Source organism: Bubalus kerabau, chromosome 21 (genome assembly GCF_029407905.1).
Source record: "Bubalus kerabau isolate K-KA32 ecotype Philippines breed swamp buffalo chromosome 21, PCC_UOA_SB_1v2, whole genome shotgun sequence".
Taxonomy (NCBI): Eukaryota; Metazoa; Chordata; class Mammalia; order Artiodactyla; family Bovidae; genus Bubalus; species Bubalus kerabau.
Genome location: NC_073644.1, coordinates 10164488 through 10182665, shown reverse-complemented (window position 1 = coordinate 10182665; position 18178 = coordinate 10164488). Strand labels below are relative to the sequence as shown.

At 43.5% G+C, this 18178-nt stretch overlaps 1 long non-coding RNA gene and 1 other non-coding gene across 2 annotated transcripts; one reads left to right on the top strand and one right to left on the bottom strand.

Moving 5' to 3' along the window:
* Positions 1 to 9977: 9977 nt before the first annotated feature.
* TRNAC-ACA (transfer RNA cysteine (anticodon ACA)) lies at positions 9978 to 10049 on the top strand. The gene has a single exon. It is a non-coding gene; the product is annotated as a tRNA-Cys (tRNA).
* A 3137-nt stretch (positions 10050 to 13186) lies between these two features.
* Positions 13187 to 17933, bottom strand: LOC129636016 (uncharacterized). The gene is made up of 3 exons (XR_008706595.1): positions 17794 to 17933; positions 17091 to 17247; positions 13187 to 13960 (listed from the first exon to the last, which is right to left on the bottom strand). It is a non-coding gene; the product is annotated as an uncharacterized LOC129636016 (long non-coding RNA).
* Positions 17934 to 18178: the final 245 nt, after the last annotated feature.

Genomic DNA, 18178 nt, shown 5'->3' with positions numbered 1-18178 from the left:
ATCCCCTCGAGAAAGGGATAGCTTAGTCACTCCAGTATTCTGGCCTAGAGAATTCCATGGACTGTATAGCCCACGGCATCGCAAAGAGTCGGACACAACTGAGTGACTTTGGGCTTCCCTTGTAGCTCAGTTGGTAAAGGATCTGCCTGCAATGCAGGAGACATCTGTTTGATTCCTGGGTCGGGAAGATCCCCTGGAAAAGGGAATGACTACCCACTCCAGTAGTCTGGCCTGGAGAATTTTACGGACAGGGGAGCCTGGCAGGCTACAGTCCATGGGGTCACAAAGAGTCGGACCTGACCGAGAGACTTCACTTCACAGATTTAGACCATTTCCTGAATTCTGACTCAGAAGGTTTGATCTGTGTGCTTATGGCCAGAGGGAAGTAGATAGATGAAATATTTCACCTCCTTCAGACCTTTATCTTGAAGGTACTGCAGGTATTTGAGTGATCCGAAAGTCAAGTGAAACTCTCTTTTCTGTGGTCATTTAGCTCCTTGATGTTGATTCTCATCGTGGCTTTTTCTTTTTTAAACCGAGAAATCAAATACCCAATAGGCTTTATCATGCATTCCCATGATTAGCTAAACTAATATTTACTGCTCATGCTTCTGAGTGCTGCATGTATACTGACTTATTTAATTCTGGAAACACTGATAGGAGTCCATCTCAGTCTCTTCTTGTGAGGTGAGGATGCAGGAGTGTGTGGGGAGTGATGACACGTCTCTGAGCTCTGTGCCTGCGATGCACAGAGGGGGCTGTCAGCGTTCACATCTGAACCATACATTCTTTCGGACTTCCCAGGTGGCGCTAGTGGTCGAGAACCCGCCTGCCACTGCAGAAGACGTAAGAGATGCGGGTTCGATCCCTGGGTCTGGAAGATCCACTGGAGGAGGCCATGACTACCTACTCCAGGATTGTCTGGAGAATCCCATGGACAGAGGAGTCCATGGGGTCACAAAGAGTCTGACACCACTGAGCAACTAACAAGGCCTGGATAACTTTTCCAGCTTCAAAATGAGCATCTTTCAGAACATGCTGATCTGGGTCAGAAATAGAATTTGCATGCGTGTGCACATACTAAGTTGCTTCAGTCCTGGCTGACTCTTTTCAACCCCATGGACCATGGCCCGATATTTACAATATAAAAGTGCTTAGTTGGTCTATTTTAGATGTGTAAATATAAACAAAGTTTCCTTCTAACTCCAACGTTTGGGCAGTCAGTGACAGTGTCATGTACGATGTTTGTCCAGGATCCAGTGTCCTGCTGAAGCATCCATCCTTAGAAGATGCAAATATAAACAAACACCATCTCTTTACGTCAGAAATAGAGAGGTTTCCCCACCCAGACCGCTTCCCAAGTAACTGTGACGTGTGGCTTGACCAGCAGGCAGGGGGCCAGCAAGTCCTGACTCTGCACTTCTGTCTACACTTAGCAGACTGGGCCCCCTGGGTCAGAGATGTATCGAAGAAGGGCTCCCAGCACTGCCTCATCCTCTTTAGCTTTCAATGGGTGAACCTTTCTCCTGCAGAAAGAAATCCGAAGGAGCTTCACAGTGAGAAGAAAGCTCACCAACTGCTGATCCCAGGGGAGAACCCCCCTGCCTCATGGAGTGAGCTATCTCTTCCCGGCTTCAGCTGTCCCTGGGGTGCCCTGAGGGCAGCCTCAGACTCTTAAGAAACTGTGTTTGTTTTGTTCTGTCAGGAGAACCTGGTCTGGCCACTTTGCTGAGTCACAGCGCGGGACCCTGCTCACAGCTATTTCAAGCCTCAGCCTGGATTGCTGTGTCATCTTTATCCTCAAAATCTCTGCTCGGCAGTCTGTCCTTGAGGCCCGGTGCCGGGAGCCGGCATATTGCATATTGAGTGAGGATCTGGAATAGCTCAACTGGAATTCTATCACTGCCGGGGGCCAGCGTGAGGCACTCCGCCCATGACAAAGGTCATGAGGAAGGAGGCTCGGCATACGCAAAGGCGGGATCGAGCCTCAGGAGTCCCCCTGGAAATTCTCGAGCATCTACCCCCAAATCCTGAGTCTGCCTACTTTCTGCTTTGTGCTTTCACCTACACCTCTGACTTTACGGGGGGCTGTCCCCCACTACCTCTCTCTGAAAAAAGAGTTAACTTACAGCTCCAGTTAATAATTCCTGGGTGTGACAGTGTTTCAACCTACAAACTCCTTTGGAAATCTTCTAGCCTGCCTGAAAAAGTTTTTCCGGCCACATGTGATTGCTCAGAGCCTCCCAACTGTGAGAGGCAGGAGATGTTCTAAACTGTCTAAACACAGATTCTTTTGAGTAGTTAAAAGATTGATTAGAAATTGTATTGGTGAAGGGATTTTCACTTGTTGGGCCAATGTTTGCTGCTAAGTCTCCATATCCCTTACCTGCTGTGTCCCTGGCAGTGTATTGATTAGTATAATTGTTGTAAGTAGTAGCTTTAATGTGTGTAACCTGGGACCCTTGAGTTAATTCTTTTTCTTGTTATAGCCCACCACACCTTTGCTCTGTAGGAATGCAACTTTATCTAATGCTTTTGGAGGGTGGCTCCTGACCAATCACCTTTAGAGAAAAATAAGTTTTCTGAAGAAAGGGTCTTAAATGTTAACAGGCCTCCGGGCCACAAGATGATGCAAATCACCTAAGCTTTTGCATATGATAAGTTTGCAGGAAGAAAGCCTGCCGCATGACTCTACCCCTTCCCCCATTATCCTCTATGCATAACTTAAGGTATAAAAACTACTTTGGAAAATAAAGTGCGGGCCTTGTTCACCGAAACTTGGTCTCCCCATGTCGTTCTTTCTTTCACCTTCTAGCTGAACTTTTCCTCTGAGGCAGGGAAGCTCGTCAAGCCTACTAATTTTGCCTGGGCTTCTAAGATCTGACCAGGGAGGCCTTAGTGTCTCCTCTCCTTCGGGAGAACGGGAGGACGCCTGAGGCCTTCGTAGGTGACGTCAATTCCCTGCTTTGGAATTTTATTCAGCCTCTTTTCTTCACTGAATTTCTTCGCTGAGCTATCCTTATTTCACCACTCTTTATATCCTTAATAAATGTTTAATTAAGCAGTTGTTTTCTGATCTCGCCAACGCCGTCCCCGCTTCGAATTCCCTGGATCCACCGGGGCTGGACCCCGGCAGCCCGGGGAGGCTTCCTCCCCTCCGCTGATTTCATTCTCTCCTTCTTTCTCTCTCCCTTCTCCTCCCTCTGCTCCACACCATCTGTTTCTGTCTCATTTTCAAGGAGCAGACAAAGGCTTCGGAAATCAGTCCTGAATGTTCACTGGAAGGACTGATGCTGAAGCTGAAGCTCCAATACTTTGGCTACCTGATGCGGAGAACTGAGTCATTGGAAAAGCCCCTGATGCTGGGAAAGATTGAAGGCAGGAGGAGAAGGGGGAGATAGAGAATGAGTCAGTTGGATGGCATCACCGACTCGATGGACACAACTCTGAGCAAGCTCCAGGAGTTGGTGATGGACAGAGAGGCCTGGTGTGCTGCAGTCCATGGGGTTGCAGAGTCGGACACGACTGAGCGACTGAACTGAACTGAACTGAAGGGCTTCGGAGACAGATCTCTAAGTCTCACTGCATGGACCTGCCAGGCAGATTTCTTGATTTTATGAGCCTCAATTTCCTCATCCAGGAAACAAGGAAAATCATGCCAATGTCACCATATTTGTGAAAAATGTTATATGCATATGATCACTTGATAAGGCATCTACCAAACAGTAGGGGCCCAATAATCTCTTCTATCCCTCCCCTCTTTTCTTAAATTGAAATATAGTTGATTTACAATGTTGTGTTAATTTCTGCGGCACAGCAAAGTGATTCAGTTGTACACACACACACACATATATACATATGCATTCGTTTTCATTTTCTTTTCCATTATGAATTTTCACAGTATATAGATTATAGTACCCTGTGCTGTACAATAGAACCCTGTGGTTTATCCATTCTTTTTTTTTTTTTTGTATTTTTAAATTTTTAATTGAAGTATAGTTGATTTACAGTGTGGTGTTAATTTCTGCTGTATGGCAAAATGATTTAGTTATACACACATATATATATATATTGATATTCTTATAGTAGGATACTGAATATAGTTCTCTGCTATACAGTTTTTTTACTACTTTTTTTTTTTTTTACTACCTTTTTACTACTGTTTTTTTGATAACTAAGCTACTAAGCTACTGTTTGTTTGATAACATTTTGATTCATGGGGTGTTGAGACTGCATCTTAAAAAACTTTGTATCCCCCGAACCAAAGATAGTGTCTTGGGTATATCAGGCAGTCAGTAAGGAATTGTTGAATTAAATTAAATTGCTCAGATGAGAAACAGAGAAGAAATAAAGAAGATAAGAAGAAATAAAGGGAAATAAACTCAAAATGGACTAAAGACCTAAATGTAAGATCTGAAACCATAAAACTCCTAGAAGAGAACATAGGCAGAGCTGTCTTTGACATAAACCGTAGCGATATTTTTTGGATCTATCTCCTAAGGCAATAGAAATGAAGGCAAAAGTAAACAAGTGGGGCCTAATTAAACTTAAAAGCTTTTTGCGCAGCGAAGGAAACCATCAACAAGACAAGAGAACCACTGACTGAATGGGAGAAGATATTTGCAAATGATATGACCAATAGGGGTTAATAGCCAACATACTGAACAGCTCTTGCGACTCAACATCATAAAAACAAACAATCCAGTTACAAGATGAGCAGAAGAACTGATATTTTTCCAGAGAGGAAACGCAGATGGCCAGCAGGTACCTGGCAGGATGCTCAGCATCACAATGTCAGGGAAATGCCAATCAAAACCGCAAGGAGTTGTTGCCTCATACCTGTCAGAATGGCTGTCCTCAAGAAGAACTCAATGACAAATGTTGGTGAGGATGTGGAAAAAAGGGAACCCTGTACACTACTGGTGAAAAGGTAAATTGGTGTAGTCACTGTGGAAAACGGTAGGAAGGTTTCTAAAACTAGGAGTAGGACTAGCATGAAAAGTGAAAGTGGCTCAGTTGTGCCCCACTCTTTATGACCCTGGGCTGTACAGTCCATAGAATTCTCCAGGCCAGAGTACTGGAGTGCATAGCCATTCCCTTCTCCAGGGGATCTTTCCAACTCAGGTCTCCTGCACTGCAGGCAGATTCTTTACCAGCTTAGCCACTAGAGAAGCCTAAGAGTACTGGAGTGGGTAGCCATTCCCTTCTCCAGTGGATCTTCCCGATCCAGGAATCGAACCGGGGTCTCCTGCATTGCAGGCGGATTCTTTACCAGCTGAGCTACTAGGGAAGCCCTAGAACTACCATAGGATTCAACAGTTCCACTCCCGTGTATATATCTGAAATAAAAAAGACACTAATTTGGAGACTTCTCTGGTGGTCCAGTGACTAAGACTCTGAGCTTCCAATGTAGGGGAACTGCGTTCGATACCTGGTCAGGGAATTAGATCTCATATGCCACAAATAAGAGCCTATGCAGCCTAAATAAATAAATAAAATTTTAAGAAGGCACTAATTTGAAAAGATACATGCACCCCAATGTTCACAGTTGCTAACATGTAGAATCAACCTAAGTGTCCATCAACAGATGGATGATAAAGAAGATGTGATGTATATGCATGTGTGTATGTATGCTCAGTTGCTAAGCCATGTCCGACTGTTTGCAATCCCATAGACTGTAGTGTGCCAGGCTCCTCTGTCCATGGGATTCTCCAGGCAAGAATACTGGAGTGGGTTGCCATTTCCTTCTCTAGGGGATCTTCCTGACCCAGGGATCGAACCTGTGTCTCCTGCATTGGCAGGCGGGTTCTTTACCACTGAGCCACATGGGATGCCCCATGACATGTATGTATACACACACACACACAGACACATAATGGAATACTATTCAGACATAAACTAGAGTAAAATCTTGCCATTCACAGCAACATGGATGGACTTGGAGGACATGATGATGGGTGAAGTGGGTCAGACAGAGAAGGACAGACTCTGTGTGATGTCACTTGTATGTAGAGTCTAAAGAAGACAACAAACTCATGACTATGACAAAGGAGAACAGACTCAGGATACAGAGAAAGGGCTGGTGGTTACCAATGGGAACAGAGAAGAGGAAGAAGGTAGAGGGTTAAAATATTCAAATTGTGACGTATAAAATAAGCTACAAGGATATACAGTACAACAGGGGGAATATAGGCACTATTTTATAATAACGCTAAACAGAGTACATCCTTTAAAAATTGCGTATCACTATATTGTTCACCTGTAAGTTAAAAAATATTGTAAAGCAACAACACTTCAGTTTTGAAAAAGGCATGTGATCAGCATTCTGGATCGTCACTTCCTACCCTTCAATTGAGAAGACAGTAGCAGGTTTCAGGGTCTAAATATCAGGGAGTATTTTAGGACCAGGACTATGGTATACCAAACCCCTTAAGAATTATTATGCTACCAGTTACCTGAATCTCAGAGCAACTGTGACTTTATAAGCCTTAACATTCTGTTTCTTTCTTTTCTTTTTTTCATGGCCATAGGACATTAGTGATACAATTCGCAAGCTTGTTGTAAGATCTATAGGATAGATACTGGCAGTATATCAGGGCCGATTTCCTGCTTTTGATAATTGCAATGTGGTTAATACGGCAGGTTTTGGGAGGAGGGGGTCTTATGTCCACCACTCATTTTCCAACTTTTCAGAGAATAACATACTGTGCTTGAGACAGGGAGAATGGTGGAGCAAACGTGATTAACATGTCAATAGTTGGGAATCTCCTTGAGGGCTATGTGGGTATTCTTTGTATTATTTTTGCAGCTTTTGTGTAAGGCTGAAACTATCTCAAAAAGAATAGGAAAAAAATAGCTATTTGAAATCATATGTTTGCATCTTACTTGACTGGTAGCCAGATGAATGAGTTACCAGACCAAAATAAAGTTCTCTCTCCTCTCCCTCAAGGAAGTGCTAATTATGTCATCGGCTAAGCCTGATCCCAAACTCTTGAGAGTTTCTGATCTGCAAGGTCAGGGGTGTTTCTGCTGCTCACCTGCAGCTGGAGCACCCCCCCTCCCCAACCCCTCCCCGACCCTGATCCCTCATCCTGCATGAGTGGAGCATCATCCTGGAGTTTGTTCTACATCCACCAGGGACAAGGACAGAGACTTTGCTTGACCAGCAAGGTCTGAAGTGGGTGCATTCGCGGAGCCGGGGTGCAGTCACCTTGGGAAAGATCAGCTTTGACAGAGTTTTAATGACACATTAGCCTGATGGACCAGCACCAGAGCTGGATCATGTTCCAAGGACTGGTCAGAAATTTTTGACTCTGTAACAAACCACTATTGATTATTATATTTTTATGAAGAGTGAAAAATAAATATTGCAACAGCTGTCTGCAAACGTGGACTATACGTTCAGTTGTAAACAAAACTGGCTTTGCTATCATTTGCCTTACACTATTACTGGTCTGCAAGATGTTCCTCCCATTGCAAATGAAGGACTCTGGGAGTGGCTTTAGGAGGTCACAGCTTGCCCCTAAGCTGTGGTCCACCTAGAATTCAAGCATTTCCTCCAGACCCAGGGGAGCATCCTTTCTGATGGGCAGCGCCAGAAAATAAGGGAGAGGGGATTAGAGGTAAACTTGGTGTGACAGAAACACCCCAGATTCATACATAGAAGAGAGAAGTGCTCTTGGAGCTGCTAGGGTCATTCAGCCCTGGTTCTCATCCCTCTAACCTTGGGTCCTCTCCTGTCTCTTCCACACACACCCTCCATCAGGTGGGGTCCTCAAGTCTGGGGACTAAAGATAGAAACGGCTAATTTTACAAATCTGGGGGTGGCATCCAGAGCACAAGGAAGCTCTTCGGGGAGCCAACAGAGAAGTGTGACCTGGAGGGACGTGTGCGTGTTCCGTGTACGTGCTTCCTGTGTCATGGGATAGCACCGCTCAGCACAGCCTGTGTGCCCCGGGGGCCCAGTCCACTGAGACCTCAGTGATGCTGCTGAGACCCCAGGCAGGCAGTGACTTAAGCTCGGGATGGACCCCGCACAACGGGTGCTGGCACCAGTGGACGAGGGTCCATGGGGTTGCGAGAGTCGGACACGACTGAACGACTTCACTTCACTTTACCTAATATTTATTAAAGCAGTGCAGAGATTTGGAAGCTGGGGTGCCCATCAGAATCACCTAGAGAATTGTGAAAATACATATGCCTTGATCCCGACCTAAGTCAGATTTCAGGACTTGGGATGAGATCAAAATAAGTATGGGGCTTCCTTGGTAGCTCAGATGGTAAAGAATATGCCTGGAATGCAGGATACCTGGGTTCAATCCTTGGGTTAGGAAGATTCCCCTGGAGAAGGGAATGGCTACTCACTCCAGTATTCTTGTCTGGAGACTCCCAGGGATAGAGGAGTCTGGCGGGACTACAGTCCACCAGGTAACAAACAGTCAGACACGACTGAGCAAAAAAGATAATAATAATAATTTTAAGGAGATTTTAGCATTCATTTCATTATTGAGTACTCACAACAAGCCATGTAATCCTATTACCCAATATAAAATGTATAATTATAATTGTATGATACTTCTATCTACTTGAAGCCTATAGTTATGGTAAAATGTAACAGATGAACCATAAAAGGAAATTATAACGGATCATAACACCATCTTGCATTGTGTTGCACTGTTTATTTTTGCAGAACCCTTTCGGCTTCCCTGTTGGCTTAGCTGGAATAGAATCTGCCTGCAATGCGAGAGACCATGGTTCGATTCCTGGGTGGGAAAGATCCGCTGGAGAAGGGATAGGCTACCCACTCCAGTATTCTTGGGCTTTCCTTGTGGCTCAGCTGGTAAAGAATCTGCCTGCAATGCAGGAGACCTGGATTTGACCCCTGGGTTGGAAAGATCCCCTGGAGAAGGGAAAGGCTACTCACTCCAGTATTCAGGCCTGGAGAATTCCATGGACTGTATAGTCCGTGGGGTCGAAAAGAGTCGGACACGACTGAGCGACTTTCACTTTCACTTTACAACCATCATTCTGATTTGTTCCTACAACAATAAGTGGTGTGAAGAGTCCTTGGGCTGCTCCTTGGAAAAGAGACAACGGAGGGAGAATGTACTGACATGGAGAGACTCTCACGGGAACAGATCCAGGTAATTTGTGCCACTTTTGAACATGGGCATCTAGACATACCTCTGGCATTTGGCCCAGTAACTACTTGTCTGTTTGTGCTAAACTCTTTTCCTCTTTTATGGGAAAATTGCAGCTGTTACAGTCAACTGCCTTTTTTGGCATTATGTTCTATAATTTAAAAATATTTCCCAACCCCCCACACCTGTAGTCCGAGGCAGTCTCCGCCTGGCACCCAATGTCTTTTGAAATCTGTTCCCTTAGGATTCTACCCACAGGCGTGGCTCATCCAGTTCTGCCAGAAGGAAAGCAGCTTGGCCCGGTAACCTGCATCTTCATGAGAATGTCCAGAACTCATCTGGGGTAAAGCTTTGCCTATTTAGTTGATGTTAGTCCTTGTTCTCTTAATAAGATTTAGACGCATCCACAGGCCCATCTCTTCTCCTGTTAGCTGCCTGGCTGGCACAGATACTCTTATCACAGTGCTTGCATATTGTTGAAAATGTTCCCATAGAGTAGAAATGAAATCTGACTATAATTTATAGATTTGGGGACGAATATTTTTGGATTCAATATATCCATTTCCCATGACTATTTCTAGGAGAAGAAAAAGCAATAGAGACTCTGAACAATGGATATAAAACCAGAATAGCAAGGGAATAATCACCTTTTCATTTTTTCTTTATTAAATTTAAAATGCAATTTTGCTTCCATTCCCATTAAAAAGGCATGGCACTTAGTTGGTATTATTTTACATACATACAGCAAAACAATCAATGATACATGATTATTTGATTCTTCTTTGTATAAGTGGTGAAAATTTAATAATTCTGCTTTTAAGAGGAAATGGAAACTCTTCCCTGATGGCTAAGGTGGTAAAGCATCTGCTTACAATGCGGGAGACCCAGGTTCAATCCCTGGTTTGGGAAGATCTCCTGGAGAAGGCAATGGCAACCCACTCCAGTACTCTTGCCTGGAAAATCCCATGGACGGAGGAACCTGGTAGGCTATAATCCATGGGGTCACAAAGAGTTGGACACGACTGAGTGACTTCACTTACTTTCTTTAAGAGGAAAGGTTGGTGTTTCTCCGTAGAAACAATTAAGTTTCAGCAGTAGAGACTTAAGCACACAGCTGCACACAGAGTAAACAGAAATACTGCCCGCCGGCCCCATCTGATCCCTGATGAGATTGGCTGATTCTCCCTCCAAAGGTCTACAACCTTTTCTCCATCTCAGACGTAATCTCCCTGGACACCACGCACACGCCTAACCACACCCTGGTCTCCCTTCGTCCACTCTCGTTGAATCCTCAGACCATCCATTGTTTATATAGCAGCCAAAATGATTCTTTAGCCTTTAAATACAAACTGGTTTCTCATTGTCCTTGGGATATATCCAAACCTCTTTCCTTTTCGCTCACTGTGGACTGCCTACACTGGCTTTGGCATCTTTGACCCGAAATACTGACTCACAGCTCATGACCCAAATGGTCCTCGGGTCTCTGCTCAAATGTCACTTCCCTCTGAGAGGTCTTGTCTGGTAATTCCCTTCTCCACGGGATCTTCCCGACCCAGGGATTGAACCTGGGTCTCCCTCATTGCATGTGGATTCTTTGCCATCTGAGCCACCAGGGAAGCCCCTATTCTGGCCACACTGCTCTTTTCTTCCTGAGCCCTTTTCACCATGTATTACCATATATTCAAACATTGGCTTGCTCATTTATCGCAGCTCCATGAGGGCTGGGAATCTCTCTGTTTTTGTCCATTTCTTTGTCCAGAGCAGTGGATGAATGAATATCCAAATGTCTCGGGTAAGTGTGGAACTTCAGCAACAGGGATGAATCAAAATCACACGACATGTCCCAAAAACTAGCTCCAGTTATCCCAATGTGATTTCCCCACAAGCTTATTGTCAGTTTTCACCCCTGTGTTCAAGGTCGTCTCTCCTCTCCTTCCCTCCCGCATGGCTTTGTTCCTCAGCTCTCCCAATCTTAGAGCAAAGACATTGCAAATGATGCCACCAATAGTAATCTCTGCCTTTGTTGTTTGCAGTAGAGCATTTATTTTTTTATTTTAAAAAATATTTATAATTAAAAAAAATTAAGATATGCTATGTGTTACTGACCTCTTCAGTTACAGAGTAAGTGTTATAAGACACGGTTTTTACTTTTCCCTGGCACTGAGCTCTGGGTAAGATTGCAAATATATCTATGTACCTATAGATATAATATGAGCTTCCCAGGTGGCTCACTGGTAAAGAATCTTCCTGCAATGCAGAAGCTGAGGATTTGATCCCTGGGTTGGGATGATCCCCTGGAGTAGGAAATGGCAACCCACTCCAGTATTCTTGCCTGGAGAATCTTACGGACAGAGGAGCCTGGTGGGCTACAGTCCATGGGGTCAAAAACATTCGGACACGACTAAGTGGCTGAGGACCATAGATATAATATATATTGAGTAGGTGCATAGGTTTTTTATGCATATATTTCTCCCCTCCCTTAATTTCTCTTATTACTTTTGAATGAGGAAGATCCAAGCTCATTTTTGCACAAAATATATATCTTTAACAAGTTGATTTTTTTTAACAAGTTGATTTCTTTTAACAGACTGTAACCATCTGTCACTCAGTAAGTCTAAAAATCAGATATATTGAAGCTAACATTTTTTAGAAGAAAATGTAGTCATTTCTTGTAAGACCTTTACACCCCCAGAGGGATTTACAGGGATTTTGCTTCGAAGCAACACTGACCTCCGGTGGCCACGGAGTCTTATTAAACAGCTTTGCTTTTCTTTCTTTGGTTTTCTTTTTTTTTTTTTTTCCAGTTAAGTTTACCTTTTTTAAAAACCAAACTTTCCTTCTAATAATTTCTCTATCATGGTAATTTTTATTTTCAATCCACAAAATTTAACATAACTGTGTTGATGTGGTCAATCTATCTCCTGAATCTTCACACCAGCTGTCAGGGTAATTGGTATTTTCATCCCTATTGTATGGATGTCCCTTGGACAGCAAGGAGATCAAACCAGTCCATCCTAAAGAATATCAGTCCTGGGTGTTCATTGGAAGGACTGATGCTGATGTTGAAACTACAATATTTTGGCCACCTGATGCAAAGAACTGACTCATTGGAAAAGACCCTGATGCTGGGAAAGATTGAAGGCAGGAGGAGAAGAGGGTGACAGAGGATGAGATGGTTGGATGGCATCATGGACTCGATGAACATGAGTTTGAGCAAGCTCCGGGAGTCAGTGAAAGGCAGGGAAGCCTGGTGTGCTGCAGTCCACAAAGTCCCAAAGAGTCAGACATGACTGAGCACACACACCCACACAGGTACCCAGAGTTGGGATGTGAACATATCTTTTCGGAGGACATGATTCAACCCACTCCAGGGTCTGTCTCACTACACAACCCCTGTTTTTCCCAAGCCATGCTGCCTTGTGTCCATCACTTTAGTATTTGATGACACACTCTCCAGACTTGCAGCTGGATGTTCCTCAAGGCTTGTTGTTGTTCAGCCACTCAGTCATGTCTGTCTCTTTGTGACCCCGTGGACTGCAGCACGCCAGGCTCCCCTGTCCTTCACTATCTCCAGGAGCTTGTTCAAACTCATGTCCATCGAGTCGGTGATGCCATCCAACCATCTCATCCTCTGCCATCCCCTTCTCCTCCTGCCCTCAATCTTTCCCAGCATCAGGGTCTTTTCCAATGAGTCGGCTCTTCTCGTCAGGTGGCCAAAGCATTGGAGCTTCAGCTTCAGCATCAGTCCTTCCAATGAATATTCAAGAATCAATCAATCAATATTCAATTGAATTCCTTTAGGACTGATTGGTTTGATCTCCCTGCTGTCTTGTCCATCATAGTTCACAGCAGCAGTGGAAAAAAGCCCCCAAACTGAAGCAGCTGAAATAGCTAAATTGCAGTTGATTTGGGGATAGTAGGTTAAGGCTAACAAGATTGAAGAAAACAACTTTTGAGGCCCATTTTGAAAGTAATTCTTGAAAAATAATCAAATCAAGGCATCACAAGTCTTATCGACCAAGTAAATGCTTTTATTAAAAAGATAAAACCTTAGCCCGGTGAGAGGAGCTTCGTGTTTGTACTGTCACTTCTGGGAAAGCTTTTAAGCTAAATCATCATGAGGTTTATAGCTTCGAGTCCTCAAGTTTCAGCAAATTCTTTGGCAACTTCACTTCAGGGCAAGTTAGAAATAGTGGAATTAATTCTGAGCACAACAAAGCCCAACTCAGACGTTCAGGATTCGATTTGCATTTTAAACCTTCGGTTTCTGTTTGTTTACTTTCTTTTCTTTTTTTTTTTTTTACTTAGCCCTTGAGAATGTGATGGAGGACAGCTCTTTGAACCGAAATGATGTGCAGGGTAACTGGAGGCTGGCTGGGTGGGGGTGGGGGGTCCCCGTGGAAGGCTCCCCCCAGGACACTGAGCTCTGGAGCTGTTTTTAAAGTGGATGGTTCCCCAAAGAGAATGAAGAATAAATATATCTCAAGCTTAATGCTCTGTTGAAGAGAAGCAGAGATTGCTTTTTTCTTCAAATGACTAATCTGTGATGAGAAAATAAGGGAAGTAAAGACCTGACATTCCCTCTGTTTACCTTTCGATGCTTGTCTTTACGGCCTGGTGCTCTGTTTCTGGAAAAATGTTCTTGACCGTACTCCTCTTTTAAGATCTCTCCCGTCGTTGTGAACCGTCCGAGTTCATCCTGATATCTCAGGAGGGTGGACATAGAGCGATTATTTCCTCGACGCTGGAGTGGTCAAGAAAGGGCTCTTGTGGGTTTACCAGCAGCACCCCCTTGTGGCCTTCCTGTGCATGTCATCATTCTAAATTGAAAAATTGCAAAGACAAGGAGAGGCTAAATTTCATTTCTAAACAATATTTTATTTTGTTTTTCAAGTTGTTAATTTAATTACTCTTGCCGTCTCTTGCTGTCTCTGTTATTTTGCCTGTGAAAGGCAGGGGAACTGGTCTTCATTATTTAGGGCTGAAGTCTGTGGCTTGGAATGACCAGACCTCAGGTTCCTGTACGGTTCGAAGACATTTTTTTAACAGTGGCCACTAACTCAGTAGCAACAGTCTGTGCCAAATCCTTGCACCCGATGTATTTTTAGACATTTGAATAATTTAATTCTAAAAATACACTTTTCTCAAGACTAAAGTATTTTCAATTGTGTTATTATTTCAAGATATAGTGTTCCTTTCATCTTTATATGAACTCTGACTTTTTATTAACTACTAAAACGTGTATCTTGTGCAACACCTTATAAGTTCATACTCCACTTAAATTCTGTGTGACATTATTTGGAAATTAAGTTTTCTGAATGCAAATTTCATATGTGAGAGCTGTAGGCTCAGCAAATTAGGGCTACCCTAATTTTAACATTTCTTAAAAAAAAAAACCCTCCGTGTTTTAAGTCAGAAAAAAAAATCAGAATTAATGTATTTTCCATGATAGGAACATCTGGCTTTGAGCTTTGTTCTAACTCTAGGTATTTTGGTGTTCTTAAGACCCTCACACAAAAAATGCCGCCTGGCCATTGAGATTCCTGGCTTCCACTGCAGGGAGCGTGAGTTTGATCCCTGGTCAGGGAACTAAGACACGTGAACTGAGAACATGTCTCATGGTGGCACCAAAAAGAAGAGTGCTGCCTGACAGCTTTTTATTTTGGGCATCATCTTCCTTTCCTGTCACTATGACCACTTTTCCATCTGTCCCTCCAGTGTTTGCCCTATTTGAATACTTTCAATGATCATTCAGAGATCATTTAAAAACACACTTTTGCTCAGACTGTAGTACATATTGCTTAGCTGTAGACATAATCAGATCTAGGGCAATTAATTTAGAGGCCCAAGACTTACTCCTGTGTGTGTGTGTGTGTGTGTGTGTAGCGTGAGTAAGCATGCTTGTGTGCTCAGTTGCTTTAGTCGTGTCCGACTCTTTGTGACCCCATGAACTGCAGCCCGCCAGGCTCCTCTGTCCTTGGGATTCTCCAGGCAAGAATACTGGAGTGGGTTGCCATTTCCTACTCCACAAGCATGCTTATATGTATTTAAAAATCATGTTGTGCTTACATGTGTTTTGAATGAATATTCTGGAGAAATGACAATTTCCTGAAGCCGTAAGTGTCATGTGCCTTTTCATAAACTTTTGTCTTCAGTTTCTTTGTCTCTCACCTGGGCCATAGCTTTTTTTTTTTTTTTGGTAGTACCACTCAGCAAGCAGAACTTCCCTGACTAGGGATCGAACCCACGCCCCCTGCAGTGGAAGCGCAGAACTTCAACCACTGGACCATAGTTTTTAAATGATAATTCAACTTGTTATCATCCAACTCTAGTTACTCTAAGAAGTGCTTCCGACTTGCCCCATGAACACTGTTTTGGTAATAATTAACTGTAACTGCTCCAGTAACCTGTATCTTCAGTAGAACATTTACTGTACTATCTGTGACCTTCTGGATTTTGAACTATAGGATTATTCATCCCTGATTTATAGTCCGTGATGACTATATTCATTTATGAGGAAACATCTTTCAAAGAAATTTCTAAAACTTTTTTAAAACTTTGGATCTTCTAATTAATATACACTTCCCTTTTCTAGCTTGCTTATTTATTTATTTAAATTGTGCTAAAATTCACATAATATAAAATTACCATATAAGCCATTTTTAAATGTATTCACATCTTTGTTCAACAGTTGGTTCGGACTTTGTCCTATTATAACACTGAAACTCTGTACCCACAGCTGCCTCTCTCTGCCCACATATGGGGGTTCTATTCATCATGGACCTCAAATGCTGTGAGGGCCAGGGATGGAGGAGAAGGGCCGTGACTCAGTAAGGGAGCTGCTGGGACAAAGGAGGGCGTCAGGTGATGCTAAAAAACAAGCAAGTTTAAATGATCATGTCTCTTACACCAGCTACTCTCCTTGGAAAGCAAATCAATCTTATCCTCACGTATGCTAAGTCACTCAATTGTGTCCACCTCTTTCGGACCCTACGGACTGTAGCCCACCAGGCTCCTCTGTCATGGGATTTCCCAGGCAACAGTACTGCAGTGGGTTGCCATTTCCTCCTCCAGGGGATCTTCCCCACCCAAGGATTGAACCCATGTTTCTTGCATCTCCTGCATTGGCAGGTAGATTCTTTATCGCCATGCCACCTGGCAAGCCCTATAGCTCTTAGTATATTCTCTTATTTTACACATTTTCCTTATTTCTGTAGTTTACTAATTTTCACTCTTCCCTCTCTCTCTGCCCTCTAGACTATAAGCTCCATGAGGGCAGGAATATTTTTTTTCCTGTTTTGAGTGATACTGAATCAATATGTAAGTACTTGAATATGGCTGAATGTATAGCAGCAGCTACTAAATATCTGTTAAATGATGAAATGAATAAATGGAGAGGATGAGAGAATTCCTTGGTGACCTAAGCTAAGCTAAGCTAAGTCGCTTCAGTTGTGTCCGACTCTGTGTGACCCCATAGACGGCAGCCCACCAGGCTCCGCCATCCCTGGGATTCTCCAGGCAAGAATACTGGAGTGGGTTGCCATTTCCTTCTCCAATGCATGAAAGAGAAAAGTGAAAGTGAAGCCACTCAGTCGTGTCCGGCTCTTTGCGACCCCATGGACTGCAGCCCACCAGGCTCCTCTGTCCATGGATTTTCCAGGCAAGAGTACTGGAGTGGGGTGCCATTGCCTTCTCTGCCTTGGTGACCTAGTGATTAGCAATTTATGCTACCACTGCCAGGGGCCTGGGTTTGATCCCTGGATGGGGAACTAAGATTTTGTAAGATGCACGGTGCAACCAAAAAAATAAAAAAGAAAGGGTGAGCTGAGCTAAGCTAAGAAAAGGTGACATGAGCTAAGTGCTACGGGGAAAGAGAGAAGGAAATAGGAATCTGTTCTTGCTTTGGCTACATAACTGTACCCTTCTCTCACTGCACTTAGAAACAATCACCTTGAACAATCTATGCTCAAATGCCACTGAAGACATTCGGGAAGATGGCATCTGGAGAGGAGCATCTCAGGGCCGCGTGGAAACAGCAGCAAATGTAAGTCACACCAGTAACTTCCAGAAACACTGGGCGTCGGAGGAGCCGAGGAGGGAAGCCAGTCTTGGAGGAAGAGGTGATAAGAGCGAGAAACAGATTGGTTTTTATTGATCAAAGAACTGGAATGATTGAATAAATGCACAGGACAACATGAAAAACAGGCTGCTGGGTATTGCTCATTTAAAAAGAAGAGTAAATTTCTTCATTCAAAAGAAGAGCTTTAAATATAGACAAAATTCCAGCAAATTGAATGGAGCCTTTTCCCCTGCTCTTTGTGAAAGGTCGCAGTGGTTCTAATTCCAATGTCCAATTACCAGGCGCCCTCAGCACAGCAAAGCAGAATCAACTCAATTTCAATCTCAGACATTTGCCTCACCTTTAACTAGCTTTGGTATGACTCACTGCAATTTTCTCATCAAAAAGCTAATTTTAGGAGCAAAATGTCAAGAAAAGATGAAAAAGAAGAGCCTGGATTTGCGGAGGCTGGGTTGTTTTTTTTTTTTTTTTTGCATTTGGGCTGCACTTCTAAGCTACCTTCAAATCGGTCACCCAGGAAGCCTGTCTGCTGTTTTCACTGTGCTCCACGGGAAGAGAAAACAAGGCAGTCACCTGTATTTGTTCATTCCCTAATCTCAAATGTAGGGTGACTTTCTGTCCCCGTCTCTAAATCTTCACCTGATGGTCTTTCAAAGAAAATGTTCATTTGCAGACTTGCCATAATGAGCATGAAGTCTGGTGGCTCCTGAAGCAGTTGTCCTGGAAGAAAAGAAATACTCTTGGCCTGTGAAATCTAGGGAAGGAGGGAAAAAACAGAGTTTCATTTTCTGGCCAGGTATTTCTGCTTTTTGCTACCAAAGAGGGATGATATGTTTAGTCCTCTTAATGATTATAACAAAACCATCAGCAAATCCTGTGATCAGGCCACACAAACCCATGTCAGGTGCAGGGTGATTTCCCGAAGGGCCTTTGAGTGAGTGTCCTGGTGTTTCAGGAA